The sequence below is a fragment of the Manacus vitellinus genome, unplaced genomic scaffold, assembly GCF_001715985.3.
Source record: "Manacus vitellinus isolate BGI_N305 unplaced genomic scaffold, ASM171598v3 scaffold_15_pilon, whole genome shotgun sequence".
Taxonomy (NCBI): Eukaryota; Metazoa; Chordata; class Aves; order Passeriformes; family Pipridae; genus Manacus; species Manacus vitellinus.
The window spans coordinates 13,630,347-13,644,749 of record NW_021939122.1 but is presented as its reverse complement, the minus strand read 5'-3'; positions in this window follow the sequence as shown (position 1 = coordinate 13,644,749).

The following is a 14,403-nucleotide window of genomic DNA, read 5'->3' as shown; positions in this document are numbered from 1 at the left end:
CTGTGACTTGGACAGGCTTCTGCAATACACTGAGGCCCATTTGCAATAATAGGAATGGACAGAGCTTGCCAAAATGTTGTAGCCTAATTAGGCTGAAATTCAAATGAGAGAGGTCCAGCTGCTAAAAGGAAAACTTTAAAGCTGAAGAGCTAGAAACAATCCCAGGTAAGTTAGAGATCCCTGTATGCATTGCTGAAAGCAAATCTGGCTGGCAGGCAAACCTTAAAGAGAATTGCTCAGTGATTGTTCATCCTACAGAGAGGTTTTACCTCAGGCTGTAACGCTTCCAAAATCTGCAGCAACAGATACAGAGGTTAGTGGCAAGTGTGTCTGATACGCTTGATGGGACAGAAAGTTTGGAGTCTACCCCAGACTTCTATTTTCTTTTGGTCAACTTCATTTCATTTCTTCATGTTTCTAAGTTTTCTTTCCACCCTCCAGCCTTCATTCCTGCCTTGAAAATAGATTGGGTGTTTATACTCTAACAAACTCAAACTGATTCAGAGCTACAGGGAAAAGTCTTCCCATTAGCCATGAAATCAACCATGTTTATTGTCTGTCTAGTGTGTTCTATCCTACTTCTCCCTATTTAATGTCTGTTCCTATGTACTTGTTTGTGTAAGTAAATATGTATATAAATATATAAGCTTCACATAATAAATATCGTCAACTATACCTATTTTTAATTATTATTACTAAAAATTCACAATATTTTAGTATATTTGAACATTTTCCACTTTCCAAACCTGAGAAAGGAGTGTAGAGGTATCAAGTTTACCTTGCATTAGGCCATTAGTTGCATTACATATCTGCACATCTGGGTTCTTATTTTTCTTTTTCTAATCCTGGCATACTCTCATATGGAGATTATTTATAGCAGCATTTACTTTAATCATCCACCTTTGGAGGAGCTAATATTGCCAACATTAGCTTTAAACAATCATACTCTTGCTCCCTAAAATACAAATATTTCAAAACACAGTAGGTTTAAATAGGTTTTAAATTTCTTCTTCATCTGACTTTCAGTGGTCAAAAGGTGTTGTAATAGGAGAGGAATAATGGTAGAAAACTCTAGCCTGGCAGTGTTGCTGTTCTGGTTAGGAGAATGTTCATCAGAGATTTTGAGCAGACTCTATTATATCACCAATAAAGAAGTGATTTACAAGGCACAAAGATCTTAGAAGTAAGAGTAACCTCTGTCAGGATCACATAGGAAAAAAACATTAAGCTTAGGAAGACTGTGAGAAAATTTGCTAAGACCATAAAGCAGATAAATCTCTGACAAAGTTTTGTGTGTGATCATTAATCTTGCAGTTTTATTAAATGGCTGATGGAAACCTTTCACTGTGTTAAATAGAAATAAATAATGAATGGATTATCTGATTTTCAGTGTGACATCAAGACACTTATTAGCCAAGTCCTGCAGAAATGCAGCACAGTTTTCCCTTTTCTGTACAGAATTTCCTGCTAGAGAATTGTGTTGTTGTTTGGTTTTCTTTTTTTTTTTTTTTTTGTCCTGCAGTTACTCCTCAAAAATACTGTTAAAACCTGACAGGTTGTTATGAACTCAGGTTAATTAGCATCTTAGGAATTATGCATTTAGGCACTGTGTTTTCAGGCAATTGTGTGCCAGACCAAGTTGGATCAGCTGATTCTTACCATTTTCATTCTACTCAACCAGAGAAATTCATAGGTCAGTTAATGGAAAAAAAATATTACTGTATAAAAGATGCAAACTCTTTTTTGGAGAAAGCTTGGCTTGGGATTCAAACTCTTTACTGGCTGTGTAAAGCAATTTACTTAATTTCCGAATTGATTAAGAAACATGTCTTTTAGTAAAGAAAACCCTTTGGTGAGCAAAGATTAAAAGAACTGCCCAGAAAGTGCAAAAGAAGAGGAAGGATGCAGAATGGCCAGTGAGAGGCTGAAAAGTTTCCCGTTTTGAAAAACGAAATACTGAATGCTGGTGGTCATGAGTATATGCCTGAATTAGCTCTTTAAGCTTTTCAGTGGGACAAAATCCATCCACTCGTACCTCCAGTTTGACTCACGAGAGTTTCTCAGGAATTTTCTGTCATCTCTTCATACTATAAAGTAATGAATGAATCAGCACTTTCACCACGAAGTATAACCCTGCTGTATTCCCCATACAGATGAAACACAGTGCTCTAAAGAGAAAATTTCCCCAGAAATAAAATAATGAGTCTTTCAGGTTTTTTTCCCTCTTACAAAGTTTCTCTGGCAACCATGTATATGTAACACTTGTTCCAGTGATGTGGCACAGCAGGGATTTTTGTAAAAGCTGATAGTCGTAAAGCAGGGAGGTGGTCACCATCCTATCTCACTTTCTGGTGTGAAGCTGATTGTGAAGGTAGAAAATCAATATACAATAAAGGTGGTGCATGCTGAAACTAAATTGAAATGATTGATTTTTTTTTCCCAGGATCATTAGATTCTCCCCCCAAATCTTTGTTTCTGATTGTGGAGAAATATTTACTCTTCACTTTAGGTTCATGGTGTAGTTCATTTATTTTGTGGGGAGCAAGGCATTACTTGTGCAGGAAACAAATGCTGGAAAGCACTGTACTCCAGAAGCATTCCCAGAAGTCCCTGTAAACACAGAGTACTTAAAGGGATGGATATCTTCTTAATCCATGAACATCTTTAGCTGTTGTAAATCCCCATTCCACCTCCTGAAAAGTAAATAATGCATTAGTCCAGTGTCATTTGCTGTCAGAAGACTTTGGGTATCCTTCTGGCTTGAGGTAGAGTTGGCCTGAGGCTTATAATGAGTTTAATTGCAGGATGAGAAAAGAACTGTATTCATATCATGGTACTTTGCCTTGCTCAGATGCTCTCACACGCTACATATATGTGTGCCATGTGTAAGTTTATGAATAAATCGTATTCTGTGTTCACACCTCAGGTTAGACTGAAGGAAAATCACGGTAAATGCCACAGGATAATTCAAAGAGAGTCTTGCTGATCTACAGGAGACTAACATCTGACCTCTCCCCATGTTTCTGGAAACTAATGACTGGCACTTGAAATCTTGCTATATGTATCATGTAATCAAGTCCCTTCTGCTGTTTTGCATTTAACCTACATTTATGTATCAGCTGTGGTGAATAAATGATTTAAATCTCTTACATGTTGTTACTTAAAGGAAATGGGTCCTTCAAGGAATCTGATTAGTGTTAGTAGAAACAGACTATTGAAATCGACCTGCACAGACTTTTACCCCCAAAGAAAAGATGGTTCTTCACGGGTAGCAGAGCAAACCATGGCTGGCCATGAAAAATCCCTCAGCAAATATCTGCCATGCTTGGTTCAGTCTTATGTTCAGTGACCTTTGCTATGGGGCTCTTATAAATTCCCCACGTTCATGCTTCACTTTCTAATTAATTTCACCATCTGGAAGGCTTTCCTTCTATTCATTACATGTAGTCCTTTCTTAATGCTTTCCCATTACTGATAATCACATTTCTGAGGCTAACCAGCACCTCAATTTTTTGAGAACCTTCAGTGTGTGATCACCAAGGAAGGCAATGGCTGAACTCAGGAACAGAAGTGCTCACATCTCTCAGTATGTGCTCATAATGATTTCCCTTATGTTTTTCCCACTGGATTTCATAAACTCTTTTTCATTTCTTTTTAATTTACTTAATTTCTCATTCTGCCGCTTTTTATACAATTCCAATCTGAAAAGATCTTTCTATCCCATTGACCTCACAGTGATTGTTTTCTTAATTTAATATCCTACAGTCTGCCTTAACTCTCACCTCCACCTTCACTAAGCAAGTTGTAACATTTTTACAGTTAAAAACCGATAATAAATCTCTGTGCCCAATTTCTCATGTGTAGGTCACTGTGCTATTATAACCCAAAATTCAAATAATCACCATTTCAGTAGTCTCTAACACTTCTATTTAAATCTATACGTGACCTTTGTATCTTACTAATCTAAGATTTATGCTTGACAAAATTTCCAATGCATTACCTATTGAATATTTACCCTGTAGCAATAGACATCAAAGTCTGAAATGTCAAATTTTGAAACACTCATTTAACATTTTTAGAGCTTCTTGCCACCCCAAAATAGCCTTTTTCTCTAGACTGAAAACTTTCAAAGAACACTTTTTTTTCCCCTTAATGTTCTCTCTGCATATTCTCTCCTTTTCCCTCTGCTTTCAATAGTGAGATGAAAGATCACAGAAGAAGTGGGAGAATCATGTGAGAATAATGCATACTATATCTCTCTTCCTTCTCCTTATCTTCGTAAAAATAATACAAATTATGTTTTCACAGGGAAATAATCATGAGAATATCTGAATGAATTAATGGCTACTACATTTTCCAGTTTCCATACTGGATCATCTTTTGAAATGGCAAGGACTATTTGTGAAAAAAGTTACAATTTTTCAATCTGCCCTATTTCTAGTGCTTTGAGGAAACAGAAATGCTTGTGGAACTGAATATGGAGGCAATTTGAGTTACAAAGATGTAACATCACATTTTTCTGACCACAGCAAAGATCAATATTTAAATCTTACGATATTTTCTTTTTTTTCTTATGTGTTTCTTTAAGAACAAGCATGATATCTTCATCTGTTTGATCACAGAATGAATCGAAATGAAATCAAAGGGAAAATATCACAGCAGCAATGCTCTATTTCAATGCTCTATTTCTGTTTAGCTCTGATGAATGTCAGTGTTTGCAGCACAGGGCAGGTTCACCCCATGATCTGCTCCAGCCCTGAAAAATCTCACCGTTCACGTACAGCTAACAAGACTGTCAAGACCAGTGTGAGAGCAGGTCTTCTAGATCAAAAAAGTCAAATATTTTCCATTTCCGAACCAGGAAAATAATATGTGTATAAAAATCTGCAGGATGAATATCCTGTTACAAATACCTTTGAGTGCCCTGAGACTCAAACCATTAAGAGGAAAATGGTGTTTGCTCTTACCTGTTTGACCTAATGACAACTTCAAACACACATTGGAGTTACTCTTACTTTCCTCTGCTGTGTACTTGCAATCAGTACCTGCCTTTCCTTAGAGTACCAGGAAACAAAAGCTCTGAGCTCCCTGCTGGCTGCGTCACTGCAGGGGAAGGTAATAACTGTCCATTTGCTCCCATGGTACAAAACCTGTTTCTTTGTATTCAAAACATATGTTTACCCTATTGCAGCTTTCTGAATTATCAGATACCCACTGGAGAATGTTAGTAGATGGAGAATCCTTTTTGTTCCTGTCACAGATGCAAATGACAATGTACTGCCTCAGAGGCTTCCCACATGCATGGAGTGACACTCGTTGATGTTCTCTGGCAATGCAGCTCAGTCACCTTGTGCAAATAGGGAGATGTTTCTTTGGTCGGTTCCTAACTGTTCTTAGGGTGTGTGCATTTTACTTTGAGAACAGCAAACACCTTTAGAACCACCAGTAAGTACACAGCTGAGCAATCTTTTTCTCAAGTTGGACTATTCTGCAATGGGGCCGTTCCTGCTTCTGCCCCCTATATGACCAGTATCAAATTTACAGAGGCACTTGGTTCTTGTTACTCAGAACAGCAGCTCAGAATAGGGATGTTAATATCTGGCTGCTCCTAGGGATGGCTGTGATCTGCAGCTAATTATCATTTGTAAAACACTTTCCAGTCCCCAGAAGAAAAGGCCTTGGTGCTCCCCAGCAGAGAGCTGCTGGCCCATGCTGGGACACAGCTGGCGGGATGCCCTGCTCCAATGAGATTTCCTCATGGTTATTTTAAGATAATTAGCTGTTCTGGTACCTAGTGAGCTTCCTAATTTTTATCTAACATAATCGATTTGCAAATGCACAAACTTGTGTGCATGCATGTCTCTAATAGAAACAAATCCAGAGGGTAGGCAGGAGCCACAGTACCTGTGGCAGTTACCTGGGAAGTAACAAAATCCTCCTAAAAAACATGTCACTGTTCTGCCTAGGGGTGGGAGAGGTATAACCATGACCCAGACAAGGGATGGGTAAGCTGTTACTCAATATTTTTTCTAAAATATGATCTTTGATATACAAATGTCTATGAAGGCAGTAGAAAAAGTGCTCTCCTCTGGCTGGAGAAGGCAGTCGTTCCTTCCTGCCTGGCCACTCAGCACTGTGGAGTGTGAGGCACAATTCAGCTGAAATTTAGAAGCAGCTGTTGCACCGCGGTTTGTTTAAAGCTGTTTTTCTCCAGGAAGTCATTATTTTAAATAAATCTTGTCCATTAAAGAGACACATTTAAGCAGTTACATAATGCAGCATAGCGTTTGTTAAACTAGAAAAGCACAGGGTATTCAAAAGCCTAATCTGGATAGAAAAATAAATATGTGATTTTAAATAGAACATTTATGTATATGAAAAGTATGTATGCTTCTCTAATCCAAGCTTAACATTTTAGAAATTTATTTTTCACTGTTGGGCACTGTTAAAAAAAAAGCAAACAAACCACACAAAACCCCTTCCCTCTTTCAGTATCTCAGACTGGGCTCCTCAAAATAGATAACTATCTGTTAATAAGGATATATTTTTGTTTAAAATACATGGTCTCCTTTTTATATGTTTTTTTTTTAATTTACATTTTGAGAATCAACTGTCTTGTACATGAAGTCATGAATTTGAAAGTAATATTATCAAAGTTCAGTGACAATGAATAAACCAAACCCAGTCTGAAAATAAAGAATGGAAATTCATGGGTCTTGGGTAAAAGAAAAACATTTAAATATTAATGTTACACATAAAAGAAACCCTTGAAACCCCCTAATATGATGTACTATTTCATGTCCTTTCTTGGAGCAAAACCTTAGCAGTAACAGGTAATGGGAAACAATTTTTGCTCCTGTGTCAACTTTAGGAGTTTTTAGCTTGGAGATTGATACAGTCAGCCATATCCCTAAAAAAATTACTTCAAAGGCAAAAATGCAAATGAAATTATAAAACTTTATTTATTATTATTATTGTTTGGTTTCTAAGCTATTGTGGTTCACATCCTCGTGACACAGAGTTTGAAACACTTGTTTTTAATTAAAAAAGGAGTCTCATGTTTATACACTTTCAGAGACCCAGACTTTGTGATGCAAATACTCAGAATGGGTGGTGCTTGATCCACCCAGGTAACACAGATTTGGATTATAAAAGCTATTTCACATCCCTTGCACTAAAGGTGCTCTGTAGTTGCTACTCCTGTTACAGCTGGGTGAATCAAAGTGTCACACACTCTTGTCCCCACACTGTATTGTCAGGGCTATATTTTTAGGTGGAACACAGCAAATTTAAGTAAAGTGCCTGAAATGAGAGCAGAAGTCTCTTGTCGTGGAAGAATTCAGTGCAGAACTGTCAAACTTCCTTCTAAGTTTCTTCTTGGTTGGATTCCCCATCCCCCTGAAACTACCATCCATTAGTGGCCCAACATTTTATGTCTCATGCACTACACTTGTGATTGTGTACTCCAGCAAAGTGTGAATATTATCTGTCAGATAGCTTATGATCAGTGCACATAAGCAGAGCCCAGAAGGCTTGCTTCTATTTTCAGCTGTACTACTACTGCCTCTGATCCATGACAAGGTTGCCTGAGTCAATGAAATCCCTGGCTGCTTGTCTCCAATAATTAAGCAGTAAAACTTTTAAATGTGTACCCCAGATTGGGAGGTCACTGTGCTGATTGTCTGTGTAAGTACTTTTGTGGGGAGAAAATACCAGATCCTAAAGGACTCTTTAATTCCATCCAAAAAAATTCTAATGAGAACTGAGAGCTGGCAGTTTAAAGTTGAGCTTGTCTGAATGAGAGCAAGATAAAGACTTTGAGCACTGGAACTGAGTAGCTGTTTGTAGAAATTATGAGAGTAAGTGATAAATTGTGCAGTTCTTGAAATGCTTTGTCTGAAGACCTAGCTATCTTTCCAGGCAAAATTACCTCAACTGGCAGCTGATTAGTAGGTTCAGTACAGGAACCACTCCTATTAATTGTCATGTCTGAGATATGGTTGTGGTGGTCTAGTAGCCCCTTCTGCTGTAGACACTTGAACTGACAGGAAAATGCAAAAGATATAATTCAATAGGTTTGTGAAAACTACTGGATTAGAATAACATATTCTAATAAGATATTGTTTTAAAAAAAAGAAAATCTTCATATTGACAGTGATTGAGCACTGGAACAGGCTGCCCAGAGGGGTTGTGGAGTCTCCTTCTTTGGAGATATTCACAAGATATCTGGACACAATCCCGAGTAACCTGCTCTGGGGAACCTTGCTTGAGCAGGGAGGTTGGACTAGAGACCTCTAGTGGCCCATCCAAACTTATCCATTCTTTGATTATGTGTTATCTTAAAAATCCCATGACTATTTTTTTTTTTGTTTCAACATAATAAATCTGTTTCCTTTAGACATACGGAGTAAAAAGCAGCTTCTTCCGAAAGAACTCCAGAAGGATGGAATTGGAGAAATGCTTAGCTGATATTAGGCAGGAACTAGAGGACAGACCTTGGAGAATTAAGAAATGTGTCTGTCATCTTATTGTAGAAAGGCCTCTTGTGTTGCTGTTCAGTGAGGTCACTCACAACTATCCCAGTAGTTTGCAACTTTTGGATAAAACTTTTGTTTTACATAAAGAGCTTTTACTGATAAATGCTGTCCTCTGTGGCAGTGGTTCTGTATAATTTGACTGTTTACTAGGAAATAAGACATTGGGGTGTCCTCTCTGGGGTCATTAGAATCTACCTTGGCTTTGGTGTTGGCCAGCCACCACATCTGAGGAATCTGTCTCTATACACCAACATATGAGTGGGATGTTGTTACCACAGAGGAGTAAAAATCAACTACTAAAGAAATTCCTTCCAAAGAAGATAACAAACTATCACCTGTGGCTGAGAAACAAGAGAGTGAGAAAATAGATTTTTTATATGTGATTTTGGTTCCTCCAAACACCTTTTCCCCAATGACAAATGAGCACAATGGTTTAATTCATTAATAGCACAATTAGACGTCTAGTTTATGTAGGTGATTCAGGTTGATTTTTCAACTTTTAAAGGAGACTTGAACTGTGATGTAGCAAAGACCCTTGAAATCATTGTTATTGCTGATGAAAGTCAGGACAAAGTCACATCGTCAAAAAGTCTATCTGTCATTTGGACATCAGTCAGGGAACCATAGCATAATCTATCTTACTATTGCTGAGAAAGGTATATTTCCGAAATTTCTAAACATGTCTGTGTTCTGTCCTTTTAGTCCTTTTTCTCTTTGCTTGTTTTTTTTAAGTGTTGTGATCACTTGCAAACAGCTGACATTTTTGCACCATGCTGACTTTGGCATAGGATTTTACTTTTACTTCAGATGTTTCTCTTTGTTTAATGCATGGGCTTCTGAAGAAAAACATGATTGCCTTTGATGAATGGCTTCTTGGAATAACAGTTGTGACTGGTAGTATATGAGTTACTATATTGATCCCAACAAGCTGTAATACTTCTATGAAGTGCAAAATGAGTAGAATCAACGAATTCAGACTTCTTCCGAGCTGTAAAGTGACAGTGTTTTTCTCTCATCAAATCACCAATTGTCAGGGATTTGTTTGTTTCCTGGTAGATGCTTGTTTCCTTGAATACTCCCTGTATGATATCTTTTTAAGACATCCACTGGTCTTATGTCTTCCCTAACAATTTCTTTTTACAGCCTGTGTATGTGATTTTCACTTGTAGGCCTCCTCAAAGAAAAATTTCAAAGAATTTTAAATCATGAAATGGAATGATTTGTAAAGGTTTGGTTAGAGGCTTGCCTTTATCTATATAAAGAAACAGCATAACATGACTCAGAAGAACTGGACCTCATTTGCAAAGTGGTGAATTGATGAGAATCACTTGGAGAAAAAATGGACATGGAGAAATAGTGTCCACAAAAGGGCAGATTGAACTAGGAAAGATAACACTGGTTGTGTTCACTGGGAAATTTAGTAAACAATTATTTCTGTGATTATTTTATCTTTTAATTTAATCATTTTAGGATACCATCCTTCACTGTTAATGGTTTTTGTCATTCTCAGCTATTTGCCACTCAGCAGTAGGACATCTTTTATAAATGTTCTGACATACCATGAAATATTAGCTAACAGGAAAAGACTTGTTTTTTGAGGGTAATATGGGAATTCAACAGTACCTGGAGAAGAACGAATGTAATTTATCACTTCTTAAGACAGCTGAAGATCTCAATCAGCCACCTGTTACTTTGGAAATTATTATTAAGCATAAACAGGGCCAATTTGCAGCTTTTAAAGTTCATTTTCAAGCTTTAACTCGTGGTTAATATTAATTCAGTTAATAAGTCATGAATATCAAGAAACTCTGAAAGGTTCAGCTCTTCATTCTCTTAAGTTTCTTCTTCTAAATCTCAGAGGACAATCCCCATGAGAACAGTGTAATTGAATTAAGGATTGGGAAGGTTGCCCTATCTGGGGTTTCCTCCTCTCTGTAGAAATATTTGAGAAGTTTCACTTCAGCTTCATATGAACTTTGCAGATGAAAACCCATTGTTTCAGGTAGACCAGTGGAAGTAACATAGTTAAAGTGCAGAAAAGACTGAACAGCATCTTCCCAGGGCCCTCCAAATATAGGACTGTAGTTAGAATTTGCTAAGTTTTCATGAAACCTAAGAAACCTCTGAGGGTTAAAATATGGACAAAGTGTATTAGGACTGTTCTGGTTCAAGCCTTCTCTCACTAAGGACGTCTTCCTGTGACTGGCCCAAGCTTAGAAAGATCAACACACATTTAGGAACTCAAGAACTCACTAACTAGTATTAGGAGTATAGGAAGAGGAAAGGAATCACTACAGGGCACTAGGAAAAGATTCTATCTTTTGTGTTTGGTATAACTTACTGTGAATAGTTTTGTTTTTTTAAGGATCAATGTAAGTTTTTTCATTGGAAGGGTAATGAGAGAAAGAAGAGGTGGGGCCTTCATGCAGTATTGGAATTGCATATAAAATTCAAGCAATTTACAGAATCTGAACATATTACTTGTTTCTTTGTGACTGGTCAGAGATTCAAACAGCATTTTTGACACAATTTCTTTGTGATGGGTCTTTTTATGGAACGAGAGTGTAGTAGGACCAAAAAAATGGACACACACATATACTGAAAGAAAAAAAGAAGTACCAGCTTCTTTTGAAATAAAGCTCTGACAAAAGAATCTAGCTAAACATTAAATCCTGTCCTCCAAATTATATCTTTAAAAATCTATAACAGGCAATAAAATTAAAATATATCAATTAAGTAATTTTAAAATCAAAATGTTCCAATCCAGAAATATCTGAATGGAACTGTATGAAATTATCATGACTTTCTATTAGTGTTTAGGTAGATCAGATTTTGTTAGGATTGCCAAGTCTTCTTATAACCATTTTGCTGCTTAGTAATAGCTTTTTTTAAAGGGTAATTAGGGAACATAAAAGTGAGGATTTTTAAAGGGCAATAGTCATTGCAGGAAATTCCTGGCCTGATATAAATAATAATCAGAGAGCACATAAAACAAATGAGAGAACAGCGCTGGTGGGGCAAGAAGTAGTGTAATATAAAGCAGATAGATTGAATATGATATATATTCTGTGATGAGTTATTCTTCAGAAGTCAACAGAGTTACACAACTAAGCATTAAAGAATCCAGGTCTGGAGGATGCAGGATGTACTTAAAGAAGCAGGATGCCTTTTACAAAAGAATTAAACAAAAAATAAAAAAGTCTAACCTAAGAAAAAATTAATTCCAAGGGAGAAAAATTTGTAAACTTAGGCTGGTTTTGTCAAATGCAGCAAAATCACAAGGTTCTCAGAAATTACTTCCTGACCTGGCTTTTACTATGTATGTAAATAAAATAATTTGATGTCTTTGCAAAGGAGGAGTTCCTGGGGGATGAGAAGAGGAGGGTCATACTATGTCACTGAGGAGGCATAATAGCCTTGTTAATATGCAAAGCCACAGGAACTGAGACATTCTGCTTTATTGGTATCACTGGAGGGACTGCTCCAGAGACAGCTCCAGGCTCAAACAAAGCAGGCAGTAGCCTGGTGTCGTACAGGGCTGAGATTGCAAAATGGCAGTTCTCCCTCCTGCATACATTAAAACCTTAAAGCCCAGGTTAGAGGTGCCAGGGGAAAAACTGAGTTGTGCTGATAGCCTCCCCTTCTGAGAAAGAAACACAGAAAATGACAGGCATTCCTCCCTTGAAATACAGATGGCCATCCTTAGGAATGCAGCAAAAGCAAGTCTCTTCAATCCCTCTCTCATACCTGGAGGCAGAAGCAGTCCAGCCCTGGCTGCTCATTCCCGGGAATGAGGTTTGGGCTAAGTTTTTGAGAAACACTGAGTATGTGTGTATAATTCTAGTAGCTACTTCCTGCTGCATTTCTACTTCCACATCTAGATGTAACATTCCTCTCTCAGGGTCCTGCACCCGTGCTCAAACAATGGCAGAGCAGTCCCAAAGCTGGAGGCGCTACAGCTATTCCATGCACAGGGTACAGCTGAGTACTCACCTCCTGAGCCTGTATTGTAGTGGCTTATGCAGCAATGAGAGTGGGACCATGCAGTATCTCAGCTGCAGGTGGTTGTGATGCTGCTGTCTTGTACTCCCTCTTCTCTTCCCTACTGTCCTTTCCAGAATCAGTGGGAATGGGCAGTTTAGATCTGTGCACCTCCACCGGTAGATATGTAATTATGAAAGCATACAGTCTTGAATAATGGTTGATTCAGATAATCCATCACTGCCTTGAATAATTGCTCATCTTCCACAGGTCTTTAAATCAGATTATTTAATTTAAACCCTTGTTCAGATGTGGAAATCTAAACCAATTTGTGCACATGCTTACAGTTAAGTGTCATGACCCCACATCTCATTCCGTATTATAAGAATCTTTCTCATGATACAGTACTGTCAAAAAAGGAAGCTGGAAATGGAAGTGCTGGTAATTCTGATGAAGTGTCACTGAAGATGAAAGTGGGGCCAGATAGCCATTTTGTTGCAATTTCAGTGGAGACTTCTGAAGTGACAGGCAATACCAATTTATGTTAGGCAATACATCAGTTCATACCAAATTGGCTTTATCCCTCTTGCAAGGAAAACCCTGCTTTGGCTATTTTTGTTTAGTTGGTTGGTTTGTTTTGTTTTGTTTTGATTTGTTTGGGTTTTTTGCCCACAGAATTCATCTGTTTCAGGTGGCATGTGAAATGGGAAAGCTGAAAATATGAAAAGAAAGAATGAAGCGATGAAGATGACCTGTGTAACTCACTGGCTACTACTCATACTCTTGGATATAGTTAATTGCCTTGGACACAGTTAATTTGATATTCATTGCTGCTGACTATTTCCAAGATTCAGCACTCTTTACTTTTTTGAAGCATAAAAGGTTGAGGTTTTTCCTTTCATTTCTCATCACTTACTTCTCAGAATAAACATCTCCTTCCTGATATTTTTTTGACAAGAATTTCAGGCAGTCCTATACTACAAGAGGTTTACAAGGCCTATTGCTTTTAATGGTTTACTGGGGCAGAGAGGAGGAAATGAGGAGGGTGGGCAAACAGCAAGTGAAATTCTGTAGACAAGAATATAGCCATAAAATGCAGGCATGCAGATTTCATCTTTCTGTATCGTCTAGAAAATGTTAAGCAGCAATGGATATTGCTTTTATAAACGAGAAATGTCAGTTTTCCCTTAATATCTGTGTGGGTGTATTACTATTTCCTTTTATATTGCCTTTTATATTTGGAAGGCCTATAAGCTAGTTTTGTACTTACTCAAAGGCTGTATGAAGAATATTTCACTCATTACTGAGATGCAACTACTTCTGCTGTGAGATGTGGCCATTATTTCATAGCTCACAGTGATGATAAAGTTCAGGATAAGAGGTGAAAGGGAATGGTCCCTAAACTGTGCTAGTACATACTAATCTAGGACTATTGATGACTGTGTTGATTTATGCTTGGCTCTATTTATTCATTGGATCTGGTTGAATTTACGGGGCAAAATAATGTCAGTAGGTTGAAGTCAGAGGACAAACCATTTGACACAGTGAGAAGGAAGAGGGAAATTGAGCCATGTAATTACATTCTTGTAATTGGGCAGTGATGCCCTGAAGATTCCAGTCTTCATTACAGCCCTACACGGTCAAGAGGATCTCTGGTAAGTTTTCATTCAGCAGAGGTGCTGCACCAGGTTATGGGATTTAATGGTAGCATTCAGATGGCCACTGTTGCTATTCCCGTGGAGCAGCACTATCTCTCTCCCAACCGTTGTGACTCCATTCTGTTTGCAGAATTTCAGATGATCACTGAGCTGGAGGGTTTTCCAGGGATCACCTTGCTGAAAGGAGGGTCAGCGCCTGAATCAGTTCTGAATGGTGACAAACTAAT